The sequence below is a fragment of the Solanum verrucosum genome, unplaced genomic scaffold, assembly GCF_900185275.1.
Source record: "Solanum verrucosum unplaced genomic scaffold, falcon-dt-bn FXZP01000094.1, whole genome shotgun sequence".
Lineage (NCBI taxonomy): Eukaryota > Viridiplantae > Streptophyta > Magnoliopsida > Solanales > Solanaceae > Solanum > Solanum verrucosum.
In genome coordinates, this window is record NW_026019970.1 from 1332931 (window position 1) to 1339049 (window position 6119).

The following is a 6119-nucleotide window of genomic DNA, read 5'->3' on the forward strand; positions in this document are numbered from 1 at the left end:
GATTTCTTAGTTTACCAACTGTCAATATTAAATCAAACATAAACTACTTTCACTATTCGAATTAGATATTCACCAATAACTATAAGAAAGAGTAGTAAAAGATGCAATTTTTTAGCTATAATGTAAGGAAAAAATCATTTATAAATTCCAGTCTAATATGCCCATTCTAAAAGAGAACATGATAACCATTTTGAGAGGGGGCAAATCAGCAGAGGAGAGCTCTTTCATATAAATATTATGTTTTCAAGCAGATAAGGAAAAAAATGCACATATTGCTCCTACGCTGAGCGGGGCGAGTTAGAGTCTTCACAACTTTATGCAGGTTTACCCCGCTCCATTTGCCATCCCTAAACAAAAGATACCTTCGCACAGAAGTCAAGTTATAGAAGGTTGGCATTTCTTACATCTATTTAAGAATATTACATATCACATGTACAAGTTCAACCCAAATATTTGCACGTCACTCGGCACCAAAACTGCAACCAACATAATTTTGGGTGATTATGTTAAGACGATTTTGCATGACATCCATAGACGGATAAGGAGGGAAACACAGGCGGTAAAAGCATGTGTGCGAGGAAGGAAAGCAATCATGAGAGTCTGAAGTTCGGTAGATGTGAAGTTTAGAATCTAGACCACCAAAACCCTCAACAGGCAGAGACTTCATTGAAGTCCAGAAGAAGAGAAGCACATTTCTCTGCTCAGCCGACGTACTTCCAACTATCTGCAGCAATAGAAAAGAAAACTTTGAAAATGTTGTCGGGATAATAACTTTGAAAGAGTTCAGAAATCTACCACATCCGAAAACAATAAAGAAAGAGGAGATCAAAGGGGCCAAGGTGTAGACTTCTCGATAGTTAATACTCTGAAACATACTTAGCAGCAGACAAGAAATAAGTACCTCCCAGAACCAGGATATTTGAGGATCATCTTTTTTGTAGCCATTTTAATTTGTATGCTCTTCCCAGTCTTCTACAGAAACCACTGTTTTACTCCCATGAAGCATCCTGTTAAGGTCTTCATGATCTAGGATCCGGTAAAAGGATTCCCGGAGCCGTCGGTCAGTAATTATGTCACCAAAATCTTGAGCAAAATGGGCTACCTGACGAGCAATTGATGTGACAAAACGGTGTTTAACAAGAAGATTCACATAGTTATCCCTATTCTGACTGTTCACTATTGTATTTTTCCCATTAGGGCAAAGCTCCACTACTTTCCTGGATCCCAATTCTTCATCTTCACAAACAAATGTTAGGCCTAGGATATCTTCAGTATCTTCTTGCAGACACTGTACAAGTAGGGATCTGCATCCCTAATGTCTTCAAACGAAATATCCTCTCCAGCTAATTGTAAAAAGAACACATGATCAAAAGCAATGCTTATTTGTACTCTTTGCAACAAGGCCAATTCAATAATCCTGCCGGAGAAGACAAAATACTCAAGGTGCAAGGGGTCAACTTTAGATGCTGCAAGCACAAATGCCGATGAAGGTTATTTGCATTGTAGCAGAGAGAATAATATTACTTTCATGAAACATCAGAGAAAGATATCTAGCTAGAACTGCCATGCCATAAATAAGACAAACTCTTTCGATCATTACTTCATTAACTTTATCTGATTGCCTGGTGTGATTGGAGAATCAGAGAACCAAAGGACATCAATAATAACACAACTAAGAAAATATACTACATGAGAACTAAATCGAGACAAAATTAAATTTAAAATCTCAGCATGTTAGAATGGCTTAATCTCCTCAAGCAGGCTGGCAAAATTAAACAAAAACTCAGCTTTTCTGGACAGTAAATGAATATTGGCAGAAGTGCCAAAAGGAGACAAAAACTCAGCTTTTCTGCTGGACAGTAAATGAACTTATGAAGTCAAGTATGGTATCAATGTCATTTACATTTGAGTTCAAACTAACATTATATTCTTTCCTGTCTCGGCGAAGTATCATTGAATCTTCTCTCCAGATGATCCATAAGATTGCTGCCAGAAGGAAAAACCTACCTTTGATCAAGAGTGTATAGCAAGACTTAATAGTAAATAGACTATTAATTGTTTGTCCTTCCCAATCATAGTATCAGGCTTGGGCTGTAGGTTGGGGCTGCTGCTCAGTTGTTCTAAAAGCTGTCCTAGTTGTTTCTTCCTTCAAAGGAGGATTTTCTATCCTTCTTTTGGGTCGGCTACATAGTTAAACAAATCTGAGAAGGGGAATGTAGCAGTGGTTTGATACACGAAAAGATGCTAAACAATCTGAAATTCCGTTTTTAGCGGGTATTATCTTTCCATATCAGGATCCTTTTTTTTTTCGTATACTCAACCCTTGAATAATGAATAGTTCATGTTTCTGTAGTTCCTTCCACAAACCTCCAATGTGTGTCCTCATTCCTTTTTCATTAGTTATACAAGTTCCATTTCGCTTACCATTACTTTAAATAGATTAATGCACTTTGGAATTACTAAAATTTATGTAGCAACGAATCAGTAAAACTCTCAGACATGGGTTTCATGAAATAGTTGAACCTCAAAGAATGCTATGAGGGTATGAACACAAAGAGAGATAATACATATACTCGTACTCACAAAGATTCAACCTCTATCTCATACTATTTATCTATTTTTGAGGAAAAATCAGATAAGAAACATCTTTCATACTCGACAACTTTAGATCAAAAAACTAACAGAAGGGATAAATAAGAACAAAATGTCATATTTATGTGTACATAAAGGCAATAAAAGTTTACCTGGATTTGGGAAAAACCTTCTACCGTCATTTGGGCATGAAAAAAATAGAGCATTCTGAGGGTTGAAAATGGCTTCACATACCAAGGAAAACCACTCCCTCAACACACCAGGCCCGGTAGCTTCTTCATTCTCAAATTGAATAAATAATTGACCTCGCAGAGACCTAGGACTAGCATGTCCAATGTACTCAAATGAGTCTTCCAACTAACGAGACCTGCAAATGAGCATCTCGTAAAGCTCCTCGTTCTTGTGCCTCCCTTCTAGAAGCATCTTCAAGGAAAAACGCTGCCTTATCTTCAAATGTGTTACTTCCTTGTGCTCAAGAATCCACTAATAATCTGTAGACTTTTTTGAAAGCTTACCTATCAGAAAGCACAAAGCAACTCTTCTTTGCCTCATCTTCTCCCAAAACATTTCATTCAATCTCTTATACAACTTCGAAATACTTTCTAACTCCTTTAGAATTAAAAGATACTGGGACCAACAACCTATAATAGGCTCACCTCTTCCTATGTTTACCAAACCCAGCTGGCTTTCCAGTTCCTTTAGACACATCTCCGATTTTTCCAGCAAGTCACAAAAAACATGTTGCACGCCTTCAATCTCAGATCTTTCATTTCTTGCTTCATCTTGCATCAAGGAAGGGAAACTAACCGGACTGCCAAATGCTTTTTGACGTCGTATTGCACACTTTACCCGATGCATGAACTGAATAAACTCATGCACATCACTCTCTGATAACTGTATAAACTCAGCTAATTGCACACTCAATTCCAAAGCATGAGATAACCTTGTTGCCAACTCATGAACAAAAGGGAAAATATCCTGCAATCTTAACACATGCTTAACATCATGGACATTCCCCTTCATCATTGCAGCTAAACTACTACGGCAAAATATATATATAAAGTATCATCAACACCCGCAACCCCTCTTATAGAATCGTACAGAACTCGAAGAATATAGGAGCAAACTGCCTATATATGGTTGTAGGATTGGTGAAAAGTGTCTTACAGTAATCTATAAAATGACAAACGCATCCATGAGAAGCTTGTTTTTTAATTACAGAACGAGATACACAGGGGCGGCTCAACGTAATTGGGGGCCTAAAGCGAAATTTCAATTCGCGGCCTAAAATATAAATACACTTCATATATGTAATTATTCAAAAAAGAAAAATTACACTATTAAGATGAAAATTATTAGTACTTAATATTGTTTTTTGAGTTACTAGTTTTAGGTAAGATTTTATCAACACAACATTGAAAAACATCATTTAAGTGAGACAATTATTATATGCATTGTTAACATAATGATATAAGTAATAAGTTGATAAATATTAAATAAAGATAAGAGTTAGAAATTTAGAATCATAGAATTTGACTCAAAAAGTTGATGACTTGATATACCTCACTTTAATATGCTTAGAGTAATGCTTGAAACTAAAATTTAAAAAGAAATAAAAAAGAATTTGTAATTCACTTTGTTCAACACTGTTCATTGTTAATTCTTATTTTTAACCAAGTACAAAAGATGTTAAAGTGGATAAAATAATTTATTTTTAAAAAAATTATACTTTTTATCATAAATAATTAATTTTTCTATAAAAATTTCAACACATAATTTATTCTTAACAAAAATTTGGGGCCCCCGAAATTTGGGGGCCTAAGGCAAAGGCCTTATTTTTAAAAGCATAGAGCCGGCCCTGGAGATACATAAAGTTTTACCAGGGTCGCAGGAACAGAGGAGTGAATAAATATTTGGAGATATTCCTCCGATCCATCTGCGCCATCCTTTGGGGTATTTGCGAGAAAATCGGTAAGCATCTTCGTCATACGGGTGACATTAGCATTAATATATGTGTTGTTATTGTAGTTGCAGAGGTCATGAATAACCAAATTCAAGTCACTCATCAGCTTCCACGTGTAAGGATGGCTCGTGCTTCACATTCTCCGGACGAGTTGCAGGGTATCGTCATTTTTTATACCACATTCCGATAACTTACGGACGAAGAATTGAATGGGAGTTACCAGAGAAGAATTGAAGAGGATTTCGTTATGTCTCATCCTGGCTGTGCTGGCAGCGGCATAATCATTGAACTTGCGTTTGGTGCTAGTTTCGTGAGGTAACTGGTACGCCATTGATGAGCAAGAAGAGAAGAGTTTTGAGCTCTGCACTAATTTCGAACATACTTGAGAGGAAGTCAAATTTGTCTTGCCTGTTAAGCCTCACCCTTCCTCCACCTGTGCACTAATTTTAAACTATTTTCCTTTTTTGTCTATTTCAAATAATTTTTTAATTTTGTTTTAAAAAGATAAAAACATTTTTAACTTTAGCATTCCACATGTACATTTAAAGTCATGAAATTAAATGTTAAAGGAGTATTTGTGGAAATGAATCAGACAAAAAAGAGGTAAAAAAATCCAAAATACTACCACCGTTTTAAACTATTTTCCTTTTTTGACTATATTAAATATTTTTCTTATTCTGTTTTAAAAAGATAAACTTTTTTAACTTTAGTTTTTCACATATATATTTTAGGTTATAAGATTAAATGTTAGAGGAGTATTTGCAGAAATGAATCAGACAAAAAAGAAGTCAAAAAATCCAAAATACTCCCCTCGTTTTAAACTATTTTCCTTTTTTGTCTATTTCAAAAAAAATTCTTATCCTGTTTTAAAAAGATAAACTTTTTTAACTTTAGCTTTCCACGTATATATTTAAGGTCATAAGATGAAATGTTAGAGGAGTATTCGCGGAAATGAATCAGACAAAAGAGAAGTCAAACAATCCAAAATACTCCCCTCGTTTTATACTATTTTACTTTTTTGTCCGATATATATATATATATATATTTTATTTTTTTTATTTTTTTTTTATTTTATTTCTAGTCTGTTTTAAAAAGATAACTTTTTTATGACAATATTTTAACTTTAGCTTTCTACATGTATATTTAAGGTCATAAAATTAAAGGGTTATTTTGATACATTTGAGTATTTGACATAACTTTAATTTAGAATTACAAGAATAAAAAGTCTTCTTTATTTTCTTAAATTTTGTGTCATGAAACTATGTCATTCTTTTTTAAATCCAAAATCCAAATTCCTTGTTTAAAACTCTTTTCCTTTTTTGGATGTTTAAAAAAAGAAAACTATATATATTTTTTAGTTTGTTTTAAAAAGATAAACTTTTTTAACTTTAGTTTTCCACAGGTATATTTAAGGTCATAAGTTTAAATGTTAGAGCCTAGAGGAGTGTTCTTGTAAATGAGTCAGACCAAAAAGAAGTCAAAAAATCCAAAATACTCCCCGTTTTAAAAGAAAATTGAATTATTTTCCTTTTTATCTTGTTTCAAAAAATAAATAATATATAAT

At 33.9% G+C, this 6119-nt stretch overlaps 1 pseudogene; it reads right to left on the minus strand.

The window, feature by feature from the left end:
• Nucleotides 1-424: 424 nt before the first annotated feature.
• LOC125817075 (E3 ubiquitin-protein ligase UPL5-like) lies at nucleotides 425-4886 on the minus strand (annotated as a pseudogene).
• Nucleotides 4887-6119: the final 1233 nt, after the last annotated feature.